General features: G+C 36.3%; 1 protein-coding gene across 1 annotated transcript in view; it reads left to right on the top strand.

Moving 5' to 3' along the window:
• LOC124284586 (zwei Ig domain protein zig-8-like) overlaps positions 1–24,715 on the top strand; it is a 233,665-nt gene that overhangs the window by 50,712 nt on the left and 158,238 nt on the right. Inside the window, exon 2 of the mRNA XM_046720687.1 lies at positions 15,934–16,061. The gene's annotated coding sequence lies outside the window, so the exon portion shown is untranslated. The remainder of the gene's footprint in view (positions 1–15,933; positions 16,062–24,715) is intronic.

A 24,715-nucleotide genomic window follows, 5' to 3' on the forward strand; every position in this document is an offset into this window, starting at 1 on the left:
TTAACATTGTGATAAAATATTACTAGACATAAAATATTCCCAAGAAAAGGAGGTATTTGTTGTCGAAATCTCAAAGTGATGTATCTCCTATACGTTAGTTAAGAATACTCCAAAATGGGTATGATACCTATAGACTTTGAAAAGACCATTGTGCAGAACCCAAGACATGAATGCATGATTATCTAATAGTGCCATAAAGAAGGGACTTAACTCTGCATAGCACGGAGTTGCCAACTCATATGATTTTATTGTATTCCTTACGAAAAATCAACTTAAAATACGCGACTACGATAGCAGTAAAAATATACGAATGATTTAAAAAGTACATTAAATTGAATTATTAATAGCATATGTACCATACACAATAAATTTCAACCACATTTTATTCAGTATCAAGCTGTATGTGGATACTTACTACTGATTTAGGTGAGTACAGTGTTGATAACAAGTTCTTAGAATATCTATATATTCTGTATTAAATATGAAAATTCTTTGGAAAGGTTAATACTGAGTTTCCCCCAAAATACTAAGTTTTGCATCAGTTTTTGGCCATAATACTAATTGGGCTAAATTAAGGTTGGCATCTCTGCATAGCAAACTGTGTTGACATGGACACCCTAACCACGTGCCCGACATGTATGGTGACACAATCAAGGTTCATTATGAGGCTCTGGTATTAGGCTGTAGTGCAATGTCATCACACTGATGTATAACATGGTTTATTATTCATTGTCTGAGTTTTGGTATGAGGTGTTACCTTCTGAACCTGCGAACTATGTTTATTTCAAATACTATAGGAAATAGCATAGGTAAACAAAACCCAGGAAAATTATGAAAGGTGTTTTTCTAAATATTTTGTAAACAACAGATGGCATGGAAGCTGATAACATTTCATGGAATACATCAGATGATGAAAAGTCTGCTGAGAGAGAACCATGGGTTTGAGTGATGATAGCAGCCTGTAATCTGTTCCAAGGTAACTGATGACTAATCGACTCTGTCTTAAATACTCAATGAGATCGTTTGCCCAGGGTGGCAGCTGGGAAAAGAGATAGAACACAAAATAGTTTGGGGTTAAAACGACCAAGTTACAAATAATTAGCCACTGTTATTCTGTGGAACATTAATGCTTGACATATTACTACAAAACACCCCTGTTGAGATGATGGATTGACCGTTTTGTGAGTACTTTACCAGATAGTGTTTTCTTGAAGTCCATCTATATACCCATGTTTTCATTCACTTTATGTTGGCATCTAACGATGATGTCTGCCAAAATAGCAGATTGATTGGTCACTGTTATAAATTGTTTGAGGGCAGTGTAACCCAAAATAGAAGACTGGTGGTAGGTGAGCTTGCTCCTTACAGGAATTTGTGTCCAGTTTACGTTGAAACTTGTAAAAATATTAATGTTAAGCATAACTGGGAAGGGCAAATATTGATTATGGGGTTGGGTATTGCCGAAGCTGAGCTGAAGTATTGCAATATATTGCAATATAAACTGTCATTTAACAACATCTATTGTGATATATTGCAAAATGTGTGAAACACATGTGAGAATGTTAGAATTTTCTTGGTACAAATCATGTCTATGAGCAAGAGATCTAATTTTTAATCAAAGGGAAAAAGAACAAAATATTGAGACTCATAAATGTTGTATTATCATCACTTTTGTGGTTTTGGGGTATCACAGGCACGTCGAAAGTCAAGACGTGTTGTATTCTTCATGGTAAGCTCAACGTTTAGAACCGGAAACAACATTGTAACAGCTATACAAGATACTTTATTATATTCAACTCCTTTAAATGTCTTAACATGTCTTCAAAATGTCTCTGCCAGGCCAATCAGTGTGTAAATCTACGTGGAAAGGGAAACACGACAAATTTGAAACAAGCAACTGTCATTGTACAAAGTCACATAACATTATCCTGAAGTTTTTTTTAGGGTTTAAGTGTTCAAAAGATCTTGAGATTTATATGGCTTATCTCAAAGTGGAAACAAAAGACAACTTTCTACTGGAAACATGTTAACTAAATAACTTTCAAATACAATGTAAACTAGGCCTAGTGGCAGTCAACTCAAAACTGTCAGTGTCACATAGGGATGGTGTCATCTCATGTGAATCCCCAAGTTTGTTGTTCTTCTGTTCTGCATCCACCATCTTGCTTTTTTAACCTGGTTACCGATAACACGATGAGCGCTCTTTGATTTCATTCATATGAAAAATATGTCTCCGAACTATATAGAAAGCCTTTATTTTACAAAGACTAAAGAAATTAAAACAAAAATAGATAAACTCCAAAACGTTACCGATAAGGGCACAGAAATACATGAGTATATCGTGAGAACCGGTTCATGAAAGATATATAATTTAATGTCTGGGGAAGTTTGTATGGTGATTTACCAGTTCACTGGTAATATGAAGCGCAAGTTTAATACATGTACTAAATACTATTTAGCAGGATATATATTTGTACTTAATCCTCTCTGTGGTAGCTCATCAAGGTGAATTGTAGCACTTTAAACTACTGGGCTGTCTGACATTTTTGTAAAAGACTTTTGAGTATGAATGGAGAAATATCTTGCAGATACCTTTTAGATTTTAAGGTAAATGTAACAGAAGTCATCATATCTTTCTGATCTTGATAGTATTTCTTACAATACGTACTGATGTACATGGATGACCATGTTGTCTAATGTTCAGTAATTCAGTGTGTAGAGTTACATCCCTTAGCATTTTAAGGATCAGCTGATTATCCTGATTATGAGCCGTTGTTTGCTAGAACCATTGGGGTTTCACTAGATCGTAAATGTTGATAATCTCAGCAACTTCCAACATTCTGTATTGTGCGGCATAAAATGGAACCTGCTCACCCCGTACAGATGTGCCCATGGCAAGATGCCACATGACCGACCTCCCATTACCTGATGACTGCCTATCAGACAGGGAGGAACTGTCTTGTGATTTATAATGGGTGGAAGATAAAGTAGTTTGGCCAGTCAAGGCTTGTAATACAACAGAAATATTATGACAAGCTAGCAACATCAAATCCCATTATTTTAGATAATTCACTGAGAACTGAGACATCATAAGTGGCATCCACGTCAGTGCTTGAGAAGATCTTACCTTGTTAAGAGTAGGGTGCTCTGCAGTATACATGAAGCACTGAAATGGTTTCGTTTATGTATAATGCATTGCAAAATCCTGTGGCTTCATCATTAAGTATGTCATTCATACCAATCTTTAATCAACATTGATGAAAAGTGAAACCAATATGCTGATCTACATCTGCACTATATCAGTAACAGGATCTAAGTTTCAGATATCAGATACTTATATCTAATGTATTTTGACTCATTTAAAAAAGTAACAATTCTGATATGAAAAGACTTCATCAATATCTAGACTGGGAACAATAGAAATGGGCTTCACTCATTGTATTAATGTGGGAATGAAACCTAGGTCTTCTGTGTGATGAGTGAACACTTTAACCACTATAGTCCTTTTGACTTCATTTTAGACCGATCAATTGCTCACTAACACAAAATCTAATAATTGCAACAAAACCAAGTTTAAAAGTTGTTTAACAAAGGATCATTATTTAGGACCACTTGCTGGTAGAAGAGCCAGGTGTGCGAGTTGTATGTGTGAAATTGAAATTTCACTGCACATGCTTGTTGATTACCTGACTGTTCTACCAGCAAGTGGTCCCTTCTCGTAAGAAATAGCGAAAAGTGACAACAAAATAATGATCGTTTGTAAAACAATTTTTATATTCTGGTGTCCAAAATTATGAGACAAATCATCAGAGTTGGTCTGTCAATTTCATGTGATTGTGCAAAATTTGGTTTTGTTGCAATTATTAGAGTTTGTGTTAGTGAGCAATTCATCGGTCTAAAATGAAGCCAAACAGATTTTAGGCTACATCACTCCCCATTTAAGAATAGAAGATTTTGCCTGAACATGTTTAGATCTCATTGTAGCTTGATATACAAAGCTGATTGATGTATAACATATCTTTCTTCATGTATGAGCTTGTGTCTCTTCCCTTGGGGATTGTAACTTGAAACACACTCTAAATCCGAGCTGCATGCTTTAACAATGGCCACCTGCACAGAATTTCACAAAAGATTTTAATATTTCAAGATAATATAGTGATACGCTTGGATTGTTTTCTTCTTAATCTTCAGCCCCCTCTGATGTCACAGAAGGATCGATTTGTGATGCATACAAAGATGTCATTTTGCTATGCAACTTTCATATTAACCTTTGGTTTAAGTCCACTTGAGGCATTCAACTGACAGTTATGAACAATGTCAGTCTGTGACTTAAGCCACAGCTAGGAAACTGAAGTATGGACAAATTCGTTTTGGTTTGGTAAAGTCAGCTAATAGAAGGTCATATAATAGCAATGAAAAAATTAAAATGGCATGTTTGGACTAGTAGACTAAAAACATTTTGGCCCAGATTGCATTTGACATATAATCATGTGAAATCAACAGGCTAACTACTTAAGTATTGCATGGAAATATGCTTGAAATGTTACTACACTGAAAACGTCATTAGACAGTTAGTATGGTATATTGGGAGAAGCATGTTATACACTATGTAATACATTTTGACTTTTCACAATTATCGCCCTTAACTTGCACTATTGTTGTTCGGACAGATTTAATGTATCTTGGTATTCTGGACACCCATGTGATTATAAAGCTGAATTATTTTGTACAATAATTCATATAAAGCATGCTCCCAAAATTAAAACAGATCGTCTCAGAATAGACATTGGGTAAGCTGCCAAGCCGTATGCCTCTATTTTGGTTCATATAATTGTCACCATTATGTCGCTTTTTGATGCAGGAAGTATGTGGTATATAGTATTTTGACATTTGACAGGTCCTCAGCTTTGATTGTGAGAGGTTATCATATACTGAGCTAGTTGTTCATAGTTCAGTGTGTGAGCAAATGTTGTACTGGCTACAAGAATATTTAGGAAACACTACTGGGACTTCAGAATATCATGTTTTCATTGAATGTATTTGAAGTATGTCAATATTCCTGAAACATTCAGGTGAGGTCTGTTTTTTATGCATTGTTTTCTCCTCATGTGTTAATTTTCAGTTTTCCATTTGTATAATTTCCATCACAGTTGTTCCTTTTATGCTTAATGGAATCTCTTTTGGCAGAGAATCAAGACTGATTCTTCTCTAGCGTCAATGTTGTGACTTTATCCATTAGGATTGATATGTGAGAACCTGCAGACACCGAAATTTCTGCTCCATCCTTGAAGTTAAAGATGTGTCAAACAAACAAGTAATCACTGCAGGCATGAGGTGCTCAGAAATCTGTGTACCTGATAAAACATTCATGTCTTTGTTGGAAGGGCATCTTTGAAGCAACTCACATTTGTTTCGATTTCACACACTCGTCAGGACTGCTTGTGTGTCATTGAAGGATCGTCAGTTTGATTATGTGTTTGTATGATGCATAACAAAACTTACTTCGTGTTGTTAAAAGTTCTAACGCTTTGAGCCAGATTTGTTCCGAAATTTTAATACTCAGAAAGTTAGGGGTTAACATTGGTCTTCAGCAACCCATGCTTGTCGTAAGAGGTGACTAACAGGATCAGGTGGTAAGGAGCACTGACTTGTTTGACAAATGTCGTCGTATCCCAATTGTGTAGATCGATGCTCATGCTGTTGATCACTGGATTGTTTGGTCCAGACTAAACTATTTACAGACCACTGTGATATAGCTGGAATATTGCTAAGTGGAGCATTAAACAGCGCACAACAAATCAGACATTTTTTTGATATCATTCCTGAATTATGTGTTCACAGTGACTTCGTGACAAAGGTCAAAACGTGTACTGTTGTAAGTTTGTGATCTTATGAGCATGGGAAAATAAAAGGCTATTCCATGCTGGCTTCACTGTAATTCACGATGGTTATTTTTGTGAGAATATTTAACAGTGTTTGACGTATACATTGTTTGCCTCATTTGGTGTTGTGGTTAGAATGTTTTAGCTCACTTTCCTGAGATATATGGAGGATATTGATTGGAGGTTGAACAGTAGACTGAGTGGCATGGTTGAGAATTGAACTGTTAGAATTGTAATAGCCACATGTGATAATATTGATCTTAACACCACAAACATGCAAGTCATTACTAATGACCTTGACCCTTTACCAGAGGTGACATATAATATCACCTTTCTCCAATATCCCAATACCAGATAATCGTCACTTGGCAGGGATAGGGTCTGTATATCACTAACAGATTTAGCAATCTCACCACCGACCACAAGATAAACATATTTATCAGTATTATCACTACAAATATGTTGAATGTTTTCTCAGTCATAATGTACCAGGAAAAAATTAATGGACCTAAATTCTTCCATATTTCATGTTCTTCAAATCAATACATTGTCTTTGGTTTATTGGTTCCCATTCCTTATTAAACAACTATCTTTAATCTTCACTGTATTTGACAGTTTCTATAAACCATTATCAAAAATGTTTTTAGAAATGAAAAATTGGTCTGTTGGGAAATAAAGTCTTGTGGAAAAGAGAAATAACTTGACCTGGATGTATCCCCTGGCGTTTTTGAATGCCAGGGTGATAAATATAAGGCAATCTTCCAGAATAAAGACTTTCCATACAACATTTATGCCCACCCAACTTTGGAGATAAATATGAGTCTATTGTGCATTATCTATAGTTTAAAGTCTATAGTTTATATAGTTTAGCACAGACAGTGGTGCTGTTAATATCATACACAGTAGAGGATAACCCGTGAAGATCCAGGTTAGAATTGATCTTCAGCAACCCATGCTTGTCATAAGAAGCGACTAATGGGATCAGGTGGTCAGGCTTGCTGACTTGGTTGACACATGTCATCTTTCCCAATTGTGATGCTCATGCTGTTGATCATTGGATAGTCTGTTCCAGATTCGATTATTTACAGATAGCTGCCATATGGCTGGAATATTGTCAAGTGCGTCGTAAAACTAAACTCACTCACTCACTTCTAAGTCATCAGTGCAAATGGAAAATGAACTTCAGTATGTTCATGTATGTTGAGGGGCGGTGGGGTAGCCTAATGGTTAAAGCGTTTGCTCGTCACGTCGAAGACCTGGGTTTGAATTCCCACATGGGTACAATGTGTGAAGCCCATTTCTGGTGTCCCCCGCTGTGAAGTTGCTGGAATAGTGCTAAAAGCGGCGTAAAACCAAACTCAGTCAGTCAGTCATGTATGTTGCAGTTGTTTTCATTTGTACGGAAGGAGGTTGCTCTGTTGTACAGATACAAAGTGGGGGATGTATATGCCAAGTGGATCATTTGTGAGGATGTAGATTGTATGTATCAGTTCTATGGAGTGTTAACTGTACAGATCCATTGTGTGGGTTTAAACTGTAGAGATAAGTTGTATAATGTGTAAACTGTACAGATGAGTTTAATGGTGTGTAAGCTATACAGATGAGTTGCGTGGTGAGAAAACTGTACAGATCAGCAGGGAGATGTAGATAGTACAGATCAGCTGTGAGATGTTGGCTGTACAGATTAGCTGTGGGATGTTGGCTGATCAGATCAGCTGAGAGATGTAGGCTGTACAGATCAGCTGTGGAATGTAAGCAGTACAGATCAGCTTTGAGATGTAAGCAGTACAGATCAGCTTTGAGATGTAGGCTATACAGATCAGCTGTTAGATGTAGGCAGTACAGATCTGCTGGGAGATGAAGGCAGTACAGATCAGCTGTTAGATGTAGGCAGTACAGATCAGCAGGGAGATGAAGGCAGTACAGATCAGCTGGGAGATGTGGGCAGTGCAGATCAGCAGGGAGATGTAGGCAGTACAGGTAAGCGGGGAGATGTGGGCAGTACGGATCAGGTTGAGATGTAGGCAGTACAGATCAGCTGTGAGATGTAGGCAGTACAGATCAGCAGGGAGATGTAGGCAGTACAGATCATCTGTTAGATGTAGGCAGTACAGATCAGCTGTGAGATGTGGGCAGTACAGATCAGCTGTGAGATGTAGGCAGTACAGATCAGCTGTGAGATGTGGGCAGTACAGATCAGCTGTGAGATGTGGGCAGTACAGATCAGCTTGGAGATGTTGGCAGTACAGATCTGCTGTTAGATGACAGGAGTACAGATCAGCTGGGAGACGTGAGCTGTACAGATTTGTTACTTGCACTGATGCAACCCAATATTACAAAGTGCAACCTAGTTATTTGTCTAACTTGCACCAGGTGCAAGTCAATTTTTGAGAAATTATTCAACAATAAATCTAACATAACAAGCATAATTATGTCAGCTCATTTTTCTTCTAAACTTTAAATAATTCAATAGCATATTTCTTTCATTACGTACGTGTTGCAATAAAAGCAGTGCAACTGGAATTTGGCTGGTGCAACTAGGTGTTTATTTAAAGTTGCACCTGGTGCAAGTAGGTTAACATCTCTAACATCAAGCCCTGTCAGCTGATGGGATAAGAGTCACAATGAAGATCTAGCAGGGGCTGTTCAATCCGACTTAAACTTTGCTGATATGTATTGTACTGTAGCTAGGTGTTACATCAAAAGTTGTTGCTGCAAATAATTTGAAAGAAACAATAGCTTGTATGTAATTTTGTCTTCGCTCATTTTCTGACTTTCCTGTACATGTATAAATCATGTTTATGTAATTGCATTCATTGCTGACAATGCAAGAAAAACAAATTGAAGTAGATAATTACGGAAATCAATTCAGGCATTGATAATTTCAAGACATTTACAGTTTTCTTCTCTTTTATTGTATCAACAAGTGAAGTACGAGTTCATACTACCCAAACCAGTGTATGTAGTCAGTAGCACTTGTTTTCCTGTGTCAGTCATACTAGTCATTAATAAACAAATAAGCTGATAGCTTCCGTGTTTCAGCCAATATGACCGACCCACTGCAGTGGTCTTAGATTGTGTTTTGATAGTGATCAAACCTACTTTACAGAGATAAGGCTTGTAGGAGTGATTTCATATAGTTAATTAATCTCAACAACACAAGGTAGAGCCCCTGGATGAAGCTATCAGATTGATACTCATTGTATTGAACAGGACTGCTTCACAGGATGAAATTAATAGGTCACCCTTCCCAGTTTGTTGCTTTGGTCAAGTACAAATCTGACCACTAAAATTCATATGTTCATCATCTGATATTGTTGCTGATCCAAATAATTATAGCATAGATTGTTGTCATCCTCATAAATATACAATTTTCAGAACAGTGATGACTGCTTAAAAAGGAAACCTTAGAGTTCATTGTTGAGTATATGGCAGGTAGGATATTTTGATATTGATGAAAGTTCAGATTGTAGGGCAGTGACAGATATGTTGGGTGAAATTAGTGCAAATGTAAATGTCACATGTAAATGTATATACAGTGTTTTAAGGAAATTTGAAACATTTAAATGTTACTCATAAAACTGAATTTATTAGTGATATATGAATGAACACTTACAAATGGCATTAATATACAAGCATGTACACTGTTGGTAAGAGTGTTGAAATGAATTAGGTTGAATAAAGAGTTAGGTGATAAATTCTATGATACTGTAGGGCTAGTTAAGATTTTGTAGACAGCATTGTAGGTGGTCTGGGATTGGTGATCTCCTGTTAAGTATGGTAGAGAAGTGTGGTGTTTGTACAAGGATTTAACAGTGTAATTATTGGTTTAAGGAGTTCAGCTGTCACTGACCAGTTGAAGTGTTTTGAAGCTTTGTAAACATGACCGATTTTTAGCTTAAAATTATCATTATACTATGATTATTTCTTGCTAACAATCAGAAATACTATTTGATGACTTATAGGTAGTGTGGACTTTTGTAAATGCTTTAAAGAAGGTAGAGCAACTTGTTTATGTACACTCTTATATGTAATAATTTATGCTAAGCAGTCTTCACTGATAGTCCCCCACATGGGTACAGTGTGTGAAGCCTATTTCTGGTGTTCCCTGCCGTGATATACTCAGTTTTTACTCACTCACTCACTCACTCACTCACTCACTCACTGTATAGTTCAAACCTTTCATACATATTTTGATAATGGAAATGACGTGAACTGGGTACATTCCAAATATTATTTGTGAATCAAGTTGTCTGAGTTCTCTCAAGAAAGCTCTGCTTGATCTGATACAGACAGCTAGTTTGAAGCTTGTTCTATCACCCCTTGGCTATAGCTGATATAAGTGTGGATTAAAAGCGAAAAAAATAGGCAGAGAGACTCAGAAGCCATGACAGTGGCAGTCCTCCTGTCAATATCTGAAAGCTGAGTAAGTTGAGTCCTTGAAGAGGCTCTGTCCTGCAGAATCATGACGGACACAAGGAAACTACATTGTTTGAGGACCTGTGCAAGTTGGATCTAACCTCTGATGTTTCAAACCATGTTTTTTGTCATGAGTTGTGTCCACCCCAAATCATTTTCAAGGTGGCATATTGGTATCACCAGACATGTTCTCCAGTTTCAGGGCTGTGCTTGAAGTGACATCACTTCAGCCAGAGTTCAAGTGTGGGAACCCTTGTACAGTAAGCACAACTATAGAATGCTACCTAATAGAGCCCACAGTAAATTCAGACCCATTGACAGGCAGCTGCTTTGAGTAGGGGTGGCTCGGAGATGTGGCAAAAACATGTATGTATTATTGAGGTAATCGCTTGGAGATGTGGCAAAAAGATATATTCATGATTAACCTAACATTGATTCCACATGTCTTTTTGTTTGTTCAAGGCTGACAATTTAATTCAATGCAGTTATTATGTATAGGGGTTCCAAAGGCCAATAGTACACAATGTTAAATTTCATATAAAGCATGTTTGTGCACCACCTGATAATACACGTACATAATGACAGAGGAATTAAAGAACTCATATGAGTGAGTGTAGTTTTACACCACTTGTTGCAATATTCCAGCAATGTCACAGCACAGACACCAGAAATGGGCTTCATACATTGTACCCATGTGGGAAATCGAACCCGTGTCTTCGGCGTGACAAGCGAATGCTTTAACCACTAGGTGACCCCTCCGCCTCAACTTATGAATGAACATAGCAAGAATATGAATACTGTCAGATGATATAAGGTTAACAAATTTCTGATAAGTAGGGATTGCAATATAGCAGGCAGGTACGTATTTATATCTTAGTTCATTATAGCTTGGACAGATCAGTAGTACATGGTATTCATCCTGAACAGAATCATTACAATAACTACATGTTACAAGAAATGGAACAAATTATGATGATCTGAATTGGGAACATTGTTTGATTGTTATTTAATATCACACTCAGCAATATCCCAGCAATGTGATGTGGCCTGGAAATCATGTCTGGACCAGACAAACCAGTTATAATATTATGAACAGCTTCCCATGTCACTGGTGTTTTATGACATGAATATAACCAGATTATCAAATCTGACCACCCAGTCAATGTAGTTGCTTTGTATGACTAAGGTACAGGTTGTTGGGGAAAAGTTGCACGTGTCAGTCTAATTACTAAACTTAATATACACTCCGGCTGCTTGCAGCAACATTAACTGTACAGTTCCAGTATTGATTATATGAAATAGTACTACAATGTCATGACTATCTCTTTCAAGCATTAAAAACACAAACCTAGAAATTTGTACGAAACTAAATACATGAATTCATTTTAATTATTTTAGTTTTAATATAGTGGTATTTATGTTTCAGTCATTGACTCTTTGGGGAATGAAGGGCAGATAATCATATAGTGAATTTCATTTCCTACGTCACATAACTGTCAGTGTTGTCATTTTCCTTCACCTAATGGTATTACAACATCCAAGATGGCTGCACCAAGGTTTCAGAAAATGTTTCCATTTCCTATTTTCCCTATGTGTAACAAAAAGTGAATTTGTAGAGAATTCATAATCTTGTTAGTAATCTTTTGGTGTTTTTTTAAATTATAGCTGTCATGTCCGTAGGAACTACTAAAACATGGCCTTTGGGGCATGATTCTGTGAACATTTTCCATAATTCTCAAAACCATCTGTAAGCTGGTGTGAAATCTGATAACCAGAATACTTCATGACTTGATGATTAGATACCCAAGTACACTGAGCTCAGGTTAATATTATTAAACTGCATGTTTTCATTGAATGCAGATGTTACTTGGTGATGTTTGTGATACGCATATTACGATCACGTTTTGATATTTATATTCTTCTATCTTGCCTAACATTATATTATTGATCATCAGAAACCTGCTAGTGTTTATGGTCAGGTTGCATCATGTTGTAATCAGACCATCCTGTCACTGATACCCATATTTGCTGTTGATTTTGTGAGTGTCTAAAAACTGATGTGAGTACAAAATTGCTTTGTTGTAATGATCACTGTCAAATATTATTTTTGTTACAAGTATTTTAAAAAGTAACTACATTCTTTTGGTAGAAATACACTACAGGTACAAAGACTGTCTAATAGGCATTCATTTAGTAAAACATTTTAATGAATGCAAATATTTCAATAACCTTTGAACAGATATTGGTAAATTTGAAATGAAGTAAAAAAGTCATAAATTTGACGAAAGACATAATGCTCCATTTCATATTGTCAGATGAAGAATATTTGTATATTCAGTAAAATTCTTACAATATTAGCAATGGTGACATGATACAGGTTATGGATTATTGATGGGCCAAGGTAAATTACCTGAATAGTAAAGCTGTGTAATAGGGGTTGTCTTCTGAAAAGCGTATAATCTGCATGAGAACATGCGGAATGTATTGCAGGTTGAAATCAGATATAGGACTCCTTCAGTGAAGGACCATCAGGGTGTATCAAGGGGGTGTATGACCTTAAGAGTGATTATTTGTAATGCTGTTTACAATCCACTGTTTACACAGCCAATATCTCATTTCACTTTGAAGTAATGATTGGACAGAAAGATGGCCTTGTGGAGGAGAACATCCTACTTGTCTGCTCTAGGGGCGCCATGAACTGTTGAAATCATTCTTGCTATTAAGAAGTCATGCCCTTGCCAAACTCAACAGGTGAATATATCATGGTTCAAGCCTTATTCTGTCAACAAACACTTAAGGAAGAAACTGAGTTAAGTCTCCTACCCGCTGTGACTGAAAGTCGAGTTAGGTGGATAGCAGCTCCTGGGGTAAAAATACATTGCAGTTTAGGATGTACCTATTGTTGGTACTTTCAAAAACACTTTCGTGAGTATTTCTATTTATGTCCTTGTGTTTCATTTTTTTATGTTGCTTTTGCAATATCACTGAAATATCTTGAAATGTTAACACAGAAATAGCCTTTCCAAGTTGTGCTTACGTAGGAAGCATGTGGGGAAAAACAGATGACTGTGCTGTATGTCTTTGAAGTAGCATGGCCCTACCTAGGCAGGTTCCAGGTCATACTGCTTCTCATTATAGAGAGCCATGGAATTCTGGAGCACAGTGGTTTCACAGCACTTGTACCATGCTTGACTTAAGATCCATGTAAAGTCCATGTTTATCTGGAACAGCAGCTAATGTTGGGATTGGCTGGTTAGAGTGTGTGACAGTACATCATGTAGGTATACAGTGGGTAAATGTTTAAAATGATACAGCTGTAATATTGGATTGCAGCATACACTCGCTCAGTCTTTGAGTTGATTGCTATCTTTGAAATATGAATGTGCAATATTGGAGGCGCGTGTTATGGTTGTGTTTCAATGATAGGTTACACAAGAAGTGAAACTCAATTGGTTACATTTAATTAAATGTGTCCAACTTATGACCCAAATTATTTAACTTTTAATTAGATTTCTTTAAAAACGTTATATTTTTTGACAAGTAAATTATTAAAAACTGATGTTAGAATTCAGTTGTATTTGATTGTTAATTGAGGGCAAACTGGTGAACAGTTCTTAATGTAATATGTTAATAAATGCTGAACTAATGTAGACAGCTGTGTAAATTTCAGCATACTTATACTTTCAAATAGCATAATAATCTAAATAAGTTAAAAGCTGGTACTATCACTACTAAGTCTTAACTCCTAACATGTTATTGAGAGAGGGAGGGAGGGAGAGAGTATGTTTATCCACATTCAGTGCATGCCTGCTTCAAGTTAAGTGTACCTCTAGACATCAGCCATATATATATGGCCACTTTTGTCAAAGGTTTCCATATAGTGTTTGCAGATAAATATGTAAAGGAGGTTTTTTTAAATTGAGGAAGTTGTGCATTGCTCAGATAGTTTGCACACCTGCCTCTCTCAGCTGTCACAGGTGGGGTTGGCCAGATCTTGAAAAGGGAGGTAATACCCACCATGATATTGACTCAGTTTCGATATGGCATCCAGTTGCATCTTCTCTTATTATGAAGCAGGTAATGAGAAACAAGTTGTTTTGGTGTAAATTTCCAGTGGGGATTGCTTAGTGTGTGAATAGTAATAATATATTAATTGAGTTTTAAATCATAAATCTGTATGGGATTAAGCTCCTAGCTTTCAGTTCCAGGTTTGTTACAGAACTGATTGTTTTGAAAAGATAATTTTTGGAATGGTTTGCAGTATTTACTTAAAATATTAAAGTTCTTGGTATATCACAGAGGCAGTGTTAAAGTAAATTGTTTTACATAACTTTGATGTTCACTCTGTTAATAAGTTGTGAAATTAGCAGCTATTTCTATGTTCTAAGACCGCCCATCCTCCCAAGAAAGGGAAGTAATATGAAATATATGAAATGCTGTTTGGAGTAAATGAGCTATAAATTTGAGATTAGCAGAAGTTGAAATAGCCCTTTTAATTATGACAATCTAAGCATTGACAGGGTATGAAAATGTTTGCTATGAAAGCAGTGCATTTAGTGCTTCCTGCGTCAACTCTTATTACATCTTGGGAATAACTTGATCCTTGACATGCACCAGTAAATGTGAGGACAAATCTATCATGTCCCCTTCTGTGCACTATTCATACCCAATTGACATGTTGATTGGTTAAGCATTTATCGATGGTGTACTGTCTGTCAGTATTAAGTGTCCACATGCTGAGACCATGTCAGTGAAGCTATGCTATCTGAAATGATTGATTAGGGCAGTAAATTTAACCGAGCTCAAGAAAACATTTAAAATACTCACTGATTATTCTCCTGATAACCTGAAAGGAAATCACTCAAGGACGATCTGAACCTGCGACTTCAAATTTACAAAATAACATTTTTGTAATATGTCATTTTAAGGTTGTTTCAAGATGGAAAAGTTTTCTCCCCTAAAGGTTAAGACTTCATTATGGCTAATGCCTTTAAGCCTTGTGGCCTCTGAAGTACAGAGCTGTATTCAATATCTAACATTTCTTGCATGCTGGGAAGACTTCCTGCCATGAATACATGGTTTAGCGGAAGATATGTGTAAGATATTTATCTGATTGGCAGCACACAATTTTGACACATATCGATAAGTTTATAAGATGCACTTAGCCAACTGGGTAGTCTGAGGCCCCATGTGCACATTGATGTGTATACTCGGATGAGACGAGACTTGATAGATGCCAGACCTGTTTGGGTGACCTTTTGGTATTCTTTTGCAATACACACCTACCCCTGGTGTTGGGAATCTGGCTCAAAGTTTTCTGTATATCCTAGCATTGGCATTTGATACTTGTATACCATCCATACAGATCTTTTTCATTATTACATAGCAGCATGAGTTAGCACATACCAAGCATTTCCCCCTTATTGTGACTTGCTGTACATTTTTATAAAAGCTTGAATATCAAGAAATAAATAAACGTGAAAGGAAATAAGAATTGGATGGTGTTTAATTTTGTCCTAATTGGGTGTCTTATAAAGAAACTTGGCATGATAGGGGGAACATATTTCAAAGTTTGTGTTTGATTTAGTGAATATAGAAAGGTTAGTTCTGATTTTGATTTCCTTTCTTGAAGGAAAACAGATTGGCAAAGAGAGACTAATTTGATCAGGAAACCCTGGTGGAAGCTGATGTCAGTGTTGTACCGTTCTTAAAGAGGCATCCCGAAGCACAACTGTTGGGTGTTTCTGTGAATGCACTGATGTAAGTAACACATTTGTTTTCTACTTGTGTTTATATTTCTCTATGGATAGCAGCCATGTTAGATGTTATATGTCAACAGGATAAAATGTCAGTCTAAGGTTAGCTTCCACTTTTATTCTCATCTGTCTCCTGGAATGCTGGAAAATGCTTGCCCTGTGTCAAGAATCCACCACTTGCTACAGAAAAAATCCTTTGGCCTTATTAATTTGTACCTTTGACTCAGAAAACTATGAAAATGGGATGTTTTGTAATTGCATTCTTCCTTAACCTGAGCATGTTATTTTGGAAAATAATTCATTGCAAGTCATATAGACAGTGTTATGGTGATAGTTTTAATCAGTCTAATTAAATGATGTTTGAGGTGAAAAAGAAAGAAAACAGTGGACATTCACACATTTTGAGAAGATTGTATGTTTATGAAATAAACACTTCCCTATTGCAATTTTACATGACAGCTTGAAATGCACACAGAGCAAAACAGTTCTAATACAAATTCAAACCTGCAGGTGTTCTAAAGTTCAGTCTTATTATTCAACAATGGTAATTCTATAATTCTGCTGATCAAGTTTGTGTAATTAAATAAGTTTCACACCCATAAGGCATACAAAGCAAAAATACAAAGATGTTATAATCTAATAACCTCTGCTTGATCTAAATAATTAAGAAGACATTTTGTAATTACTGTATAGACGTGCCGCTGGTCAACATCTCCCACTGACATTGAACCGCAGTAATTAGTTACAAAGTGTAAAATATTCCATCTTTGAAATAGTGCCATTCTCACCAGTTAGAATTATGAATATTGGAAAAGTATTGCTCTGGGAACTTGTGCAGAATTTAATTAATTTAATAAAAGAGTGAATGGCAAATGCAGCTTGAGATTTTTCCGTCTGATAAATTGCCAATGTCATTCTGATATGATATTAACACTGTAGGCTGAATTGCTAATGGAATTCATGCCTTATGGTTTGGGATTTACCTCCCCAGCATGGAGGTGAGAAAGATGTTTCGGATGCTCAACTGAACTCTATTACTTCTCATTCATTGCTAATACTGAGATAATGGAAAGTGAAAGTGTTTATTGGTTTCATATTCTAAATAAAACCTTGGAACTTCACTATGTTGCCTTTTCCTAATTCAAATGTTAAATTGGCTTTCATGCTGTTTGGTTTGAATCTCACAACATTTTGTGTGTTATTTCTAACTGTTTCCTTTTTTGAATATTTTGCTTTGAAAGTTACATCATTGTAGTGCCAGAGACACTTACAGGAAGCATTTTATGAATGATGATGTCAGATTGTTTTGGTGGAGAAAGGCATATAATACCCTAATTATTCTCTGATATTTCACTTCTAAAATACGCGCAACATTAGTGTTTTTATTGTGACTTCAAAGATGTGCTAAATGAATATTAAAATATGTATTTTTATGGTATCATTTGCATCATGATGAAAAGGGATGTTGAAGGAAATGGTCACTTATAGAGATGTCAATCTTTCAAATATTGATGGAATTATTTAGAAATTTATCCCTCTAATTTTGTATTCATGATCATGTTATCAATAATATCAGAAAATAATCTGAGCTTATTACAGCATCCTTTTCAGGCATGAGAATGATCTGCACATTCCACAACCCTTTTTCACAATTGTAGGCCAGGAAATCTTGTGCTAACCGATGATGCCAAGGTCAATGACATTGACAGAAAACATGGAGTATTCAGTTGCTTAAGGAATATGTTGTCTTTGTTTACTCTCCTGGTTTTATTCAGCTTACCTCATTGGCAGTTGAATGATTTTCAAAGAGTAATTGTATCAAGAAACAAATAAATCTTAACAAAGTTACACATCATATTCTAGGGGAGCTGAACATGATTATACCAGCCACTTTCATGTCCAATGTTCGATTTGTGTGCATTGTATTTCATGTGAATCTGTGCCAGGGTCATGGTGGAAAATGGCCGGGAATAATTTAAACTCTAAAAAATGGACAATATCATGCGTCATAATGGAATGTCTGTACTGTTCAGACAGGTTTTTGAATTATTGCATGATAATTCTAATCAAGTTGCAGAGATTTTCATATAAATCTACAATGGGCTGATTTAGTCATGCTATATTTTATATGCAGATATTGTATTTCACATTGAGTTTCAATGATTTGTGTTTGCGTTTCCATTGTGTAGTGGCTCATACAATACTGTTATGAGTCTAGGCTAGACTTGACCTACAGAAATTGCAAACAGATTTCCACTTTGTTGCTCCAGCATTTATGTGTCACAACAGTAAAGTTGGAAGGACATTGTTATATGTATCCTTAATTTAGGTACCTGTCTGGAAGGTCCAGACATACTACAGTATTAAACAACAATATGGACCTCCAGGGTCTTATAAATTTGAATTGATATTGAGGAGACTGGATGTATCTGTTAAATTGTGATGGTAATGTAATTAGCCTCAGTACCTAAAAGTCTTAGAAATGAAATTTGCTTTCGAGAATAAACTCACAAAATAAATCTAAGCTTATGAAGTCTTCAATGAGCTTCCCCTGTTTAATTAATTGAACAACATATCAGTATGAATATATGACATTTTACCGATAATCAGTCGCCCAATATATTTGTACATGTTTTACTTTGTCTACAACTATGATTCAATGCTGATGTTGACCCTGGAGTTTCTTTATGTCATTTTTCCTCAGTTTTTATTAAGCCTTTTGGCTTACATAACTAGGCGTAAGCACGAGGGAGCTCTATGCCATGGCCTATTGGCAAGCTTTCTTTTCTCTGCAGATCAATGTATCTTCCGCATGAGACTGCTGGACAAATTGTGTTGGAACTTCAATTGACATACTGGTACATGTTCCCAACAATGATCACACCATTGTTGGTTCACATGGTTCTGAAGGGGCGGTGGGATAGCCTGATGGTTAAAGCGTTCGCTCGTCACGCCGAATACCCGGGTTCGATTCCCCACATGGGTACAATGTGTGAAGCTCATTTCTGGTGTCCCCTGCCGTGATATTGCTGGAATATTGCTAAAAGCGGCGGCGTAAAACCAAACTCATTCACTCACTCACATGGTTCTGAATTGCATGTCTTGACATTTTCCGCTGTATAGATATACCCCATAGGATGAACAGTTGAGAAGGCTTGAACCTTCTTTGAATGATAATGACTAGAGATAGTAGTTTCCATTTGGTTATTTCAGGAAGTGATGTAAAACTGTTTTGTACCTTTAAGTTCCAGAGAACATGGCACAGTCTGGTTCTGTCTATCCATCCATATGATGTTTTCCCTTGCTAAAATATTTCACCATTAAAACCCTGTTTAGTTACTGAGTTACAGCTCACATGACTGAAGTCCAGTTGACCAGTTGCTTAATTTTCAACATCAACTCTCAACTGCAATGCCTAAAGAGTAGAACTTTGGACTAATGATCCCAGCTATGGATTCTCCATAAAATCCAATATTTAAAACCTAGCAATGACTATTCATCAGTCATATATTTTCACAATGTATTGAAATAGGTCCAGATCAATAAACTTGAGATGTGTTTATCTTTTTGTGGTGACCAACATGATCCAACCTGTGCAGTGTTACTGTTGTTGTATCAAGATAATAATGCCTTCATTGGCAATACAAATCAATAAACTTGAAAAAAAATAGGAAAACATTTCACAGATGTACAACATTGACAACACAAGGACTGGAGACTGATTACGTTAAAAGAAAATCCTTTACTCCCAATGCTTAATACTGAAAAAAACCATCCCATATATTTCTTAGTAGCGATATGTTACAATTAACCATAGCACATGAACATATCCAAACATCAATTTAACTCACTGTCACAATCAGTTGACCCACAAGGAATAATTAAATGGCAAATCTAAATCGAAAAAGGACTGTAGTTTACTCATGGAAGCAAACATGGCAAAAAGTTGACTCATTTTATTGTGCTTATAACTATGGTCATATGTCTTTAACAAGTGCTGGCATATTCAGAATTTAGGCGTAAAATCCTCAAGAAATCACAGAAGTATCTATAATCAAGCACAATGTCAATATCTGGTGTGAGTGAGTTTAGTTTTACGCCGCACTCAGCAATATTCCAGCTATATGGCGGCGTCAATATCTGGTGTAACCTTCGCCAACTGCAGCTGCAATAACATCCCTGACCCTCCTACTCAATGAGGGGCGGTGGGGTAGCCTAGTGGTTAAAACGTTGGCTCGTCACGCCGAATACCCGGGTTCGAATCCCCACATGGGTACAATGTGTGTTCCCCGCCGTGATGTTGCTGGAATATTGCTAAAAGCGGCATAAAACCAAACTCAGTCAGTCAGTCCTACTCAATGACTGCATAAGTTTATGCATATAACCACATATAATCTATATTCCCTGAATGATTCTGCTGTACTGAATGTGTTTTGCTGATATTTACTTGTATTTTTGCATGTGATTAAAAGATTCTTTCTAACTTGCTATACAGATGAACAAGATGAAATATATCTCCCATTTACAGTGTTCACATTTTCTGCACTTTTGCAACGTAGCTAAAAGTGTCATAAAAGTGTCTCACTCACTCAACTACTGAGAAATACAGATATATGTAAGAGCTATTTGAAAGTATCTGATTCACACGCAAGGCCAGCAACGTTGTCCTGGTCACATGCATTGGTATTACTACATAAATGTCTACAATGATATAGAAAGGTTGTGGAAACAAGCCTGTATACTTTTATGATCATACTGCAAGAGTGTTATGAGGTCGTAATTATAGAAACATGAAAAACACCAGAAAGTCCCATTACAGCTTATCAGACTAGGTGCATTGACTGGCTAATATGTATATGAATAATATGTGTACATACAGATGAATTAAGGTCTAATGGCGAACACCCATCTAATGAGACATATCCTAGAGGTTTATTATACTTTTGTAATTAAGAGATGGTGATTGCACGACAGTAATACCAGCATGCTGCTATGATGATTTATGATATTGTTGCAGCATGAACATGAAAATCGTTTCTTATCTTTGGTTTACACATGTTGTGTGTGTTGCGATTTATGTGTGTTGAAAGTCTGTCTACCTCTAAAGTCACTGATGTAACACTACCACTATGCATTATCAACAAAAATCATTATATGATTATGATGTCCAAAGGTACTGATAAAAGTTGGACAGTATATGCCCTAATTGAATATAATGATAATACCCAAGGGTTTGTCTAAAAGTTCACATGATGCCTTTGATCTTTCTTTGTGAATAAGGCAAAGGTTGATTTGAATGTATAATTTTGAAATCAAATGTGTGTTCTTAAAGTGTCACAACATTGTCAGACAAACACTTTCTAAATGTTTTTACTTGTATGCCATTGAAATAGATGTATGATTCTGTTTTGGTATTGCTATTTTCACAAGACTTTTTAAGTGTTATTATTTTAAAAATGTATTGCCATCTATTTGGGGAACAACTTCTATTACTATCTGACATGTGTCCCTAATGATCATTTTGTCATGAATCGTTTTCAGATTTGTTGACAATTCTTTATATATGTATGAAATATGCCGTGTAAGTTTTCAGTTCAATATGTGTATACTGTGAAAAAGTATCACAGATCATTTTGGGGTGTTTTTTTCATATTTTGGTAGCACCTGCGTTCTGGTCCAGTTTGTGTTGGATGGGAGCTACACTAAGATGTTTTCATAACATGTCTCAAAAGTGTTGCCAAAATGTGTTTAATATTGTTATTTAGCTGAAGTTGGGAGTCACGGTTAGGGTCATTTTCGGCTTGTTCCAGCAATATCAAACCAGGGGACACCAGAAATAAGCTTTACACATTGTATGCATCTGAGAAATCGAACCTAGGCCTTTGAAGTGATGAGCAGAGACATTGTTTACCATTAGGCTACCCTACCAACCCGTATGGTTGGAAAGTATGGAAAGATACTTCAAGAAATATCAATCTGCACTTCACAATGTCAGCTTCCATATTTTGAGTTTCACTGAGAACTTTGGACTGAATTTATTGTTGCATTTGGGCATCACCTGTTAACCAGGCTGAGGAAGAATACTGGGTTTTAAAAAGGCATATGTTAAAAACTTCCTTGGAAGTTAGGATGGCATATGTTCAAGGTTGCAATTTGTCTTGCGTATTTGGTGGTGCTAGCTGCACGCGTGTTGTTTTGCCCTATATGTACAGCTGCTGTGTAAAAGTTTACAACATGGCCATTTCATCCCTGGCAGGAAGTTCTGCCAGAGTGAAAGACTTTGAAAGTAAAGGATACCCTTTAAACAATTTGCAGTTTGTTTGTGGAGGGTAGAGTGTAGCATACCTTTGCATAGCCACTCATAAGATGGAATGGTAAATCAAGGCAGTTAGTGTTGGATCTGGTTCAACCACAAACAAAATTTGTTTCATGAGTTGCAAGTTTTCTGGATTAAATTACGACTGAAGAATCTATTTATGTTTCACAGACAAAGAAAATAAAACCAAGACTTTATGATATGCTTTCTTTTTGCATGGAAGGTATTGTAGTTTCAAGGTGCTATTCCATCTCTTCTGAAGCTGTAAACTTCCGATCCTAATATAAATAAATTGCACCATACTACATGACCAAAGAGGTTATGTATAATGACTTCAATTAACTCTTTGTTTTTTATTGGGTTTTCTAATTTTGTTCCTCTCCAAACACTCTCTTAAAGGGTTCAGAAAATGTTGTCCCACAGTTATGTCAGCCTGAAACAATTTGCACCTGTTACTGCCAATAGCTTAAAGCATCTTTAAATGTGGTTTCTCTATTCTTTCCTCTATTGTCTATAAGAAAACTTGCAACTTCATGAATAACAACTTCTGGTGCATTGAATATAGCTGTATGCTCACTTCAAGAATGACAATCAAACTGTTAGACTATTGTTTATTTGTGAATATCAAATCATTTACCTAGTGTTTAATAAAGCTGTAAATGTATATCATCATGAATGTTGATATCTTTTAAAAAGAACAAAGTAAAAGAATGTTGACGTTTGTGAATGCAAAGCAGATTTGTAGTGTTTTGCTAACATTTATTGTCCATGTAAATGTTATTGGATTTTGATCAAATACATCACTTTATCAAGTAGACTGCTCAGCAATAGAGACATTTCTGTTATGTCTTGATATGAAGAAACATCCCTGGCAAATGTTGACTTGTGTTGTATAATATCCCATGCAATTTATGAAAGTGCATCAAACATCTGAACTAAATGTAATAAAGGTGCTGGACATGGAAATAGAGAGTCTGAGCTATAATCGCAAAATCAGCTGACACGGAAAGCTAAATAAACTGTTCCTTTGACTGTGCAGTCTGAATCAACAAGCATTCTTGTAAATATTGATGCAAAAGGTACAGACCTCCAAAGATGTTGTTTTATTGGAACCCTATGTTCCTAACAATGGAATCATAACAATTTGACACAACCAGAAATGCATAGGAAGTCATTGCTTGCTTAAAACCCCCTGAACATACCACCTTAATTGCTGACACATTCTGAAAAGGGACTTGTTGATAGGGGCATCTTGGCAGGGAAGCATTGGACATTTCTCCCGGGTAACATTAAAACATGACATCAAACCATCTTGATGAACTCCAAGAATCTCTTCCAGAGCACTGGTTTGTGGCTGTGGCTATCTAGAGACCACTGTGGCTTTTACAATTGCCTGGCATGTTGCTTCTATCAGGTTCAGCAGAATTCTTGTGGCATTCATTTCTTGACTTAATTTCTGTAATACTTATCCTTCTCATCTGTGTTATTGCTGATGTCTGTTATTTGTAAGTCATTTTGTAGAAATATTGTTAAGTTAATTGACAGAACTTCATAGTCAAGAGATTGATATTGACATAACAGACAATTTTTATTATGTTCACTTTTACTGTGTAAGAATAATGCTTTTAAATAACTTTTCATAATGAGATGTGTGATGTTCCCAGGTAGTGTTTCGGCAATATCAGCTAGGTTCTGGATATGTTTTTCTCCCATTGCAAACAATATAGCAATACTTAAGTTTTGTTAAACTTTCACTGTTCCTCTGGCTGAAGAGGTTCTAGCTATCAACCAGGTCTGTGGTAGCTCACATCATTGGTTAAGTGAGATGACGGGTTTGTTCAAATAGTGTTTGAAATATGTGTTATGTGATGAGCAGTATTTTGTTAAAAGCTTGTAACACCATATTCATATGCTCTCTCTTAGTGTCCCCCTCGTCCATACATACGTCTCAATTCTTGTTAACGCGTTATCTCATGAACTGTTGTACCCAATGTCTTCAAATTTGTTGACAGCCAACTTTGGGGGATTACCCAGACACCAGTCGATTTGGATGACCTTGACCTTACTTTCAAGGTCACCATGACACAATGACCACAATTCAAACTCTTGTTAACGCGATATCTCATGAACTATTGTGCCCAATGTCTTCAAATTTGGTGACAACCTACATTGCAGGATTACGCAGACACCAGTTGATTTGGGTGACCTTGACCTTATCGTCAAGGTCACCACGACTCTTTGACTACTTTTCAAACTTATTTAAACGCGATATCTCATAAAACATTGCACCCAATGATTTCAAGTATGTCGACAGCCTACATTGGGTGATTATGCAGACACCA

The sequence above is a fragment of the Haliotis rubra genome, unplaced genomic scaffold (assembly GCF_003918875.1).
Source record: "Haliotis rubra isolate DU_JTF1 unplaced genomic scaffold, ASM391887v1 Scf34, whole genome shotgun sequence".
Lineage (NCBI taxonomy): Eukaryota > Metazoa > Mollusca > Gastropoda > Lepetellida > Haliotidae > Haliotis > Haliotis rubra.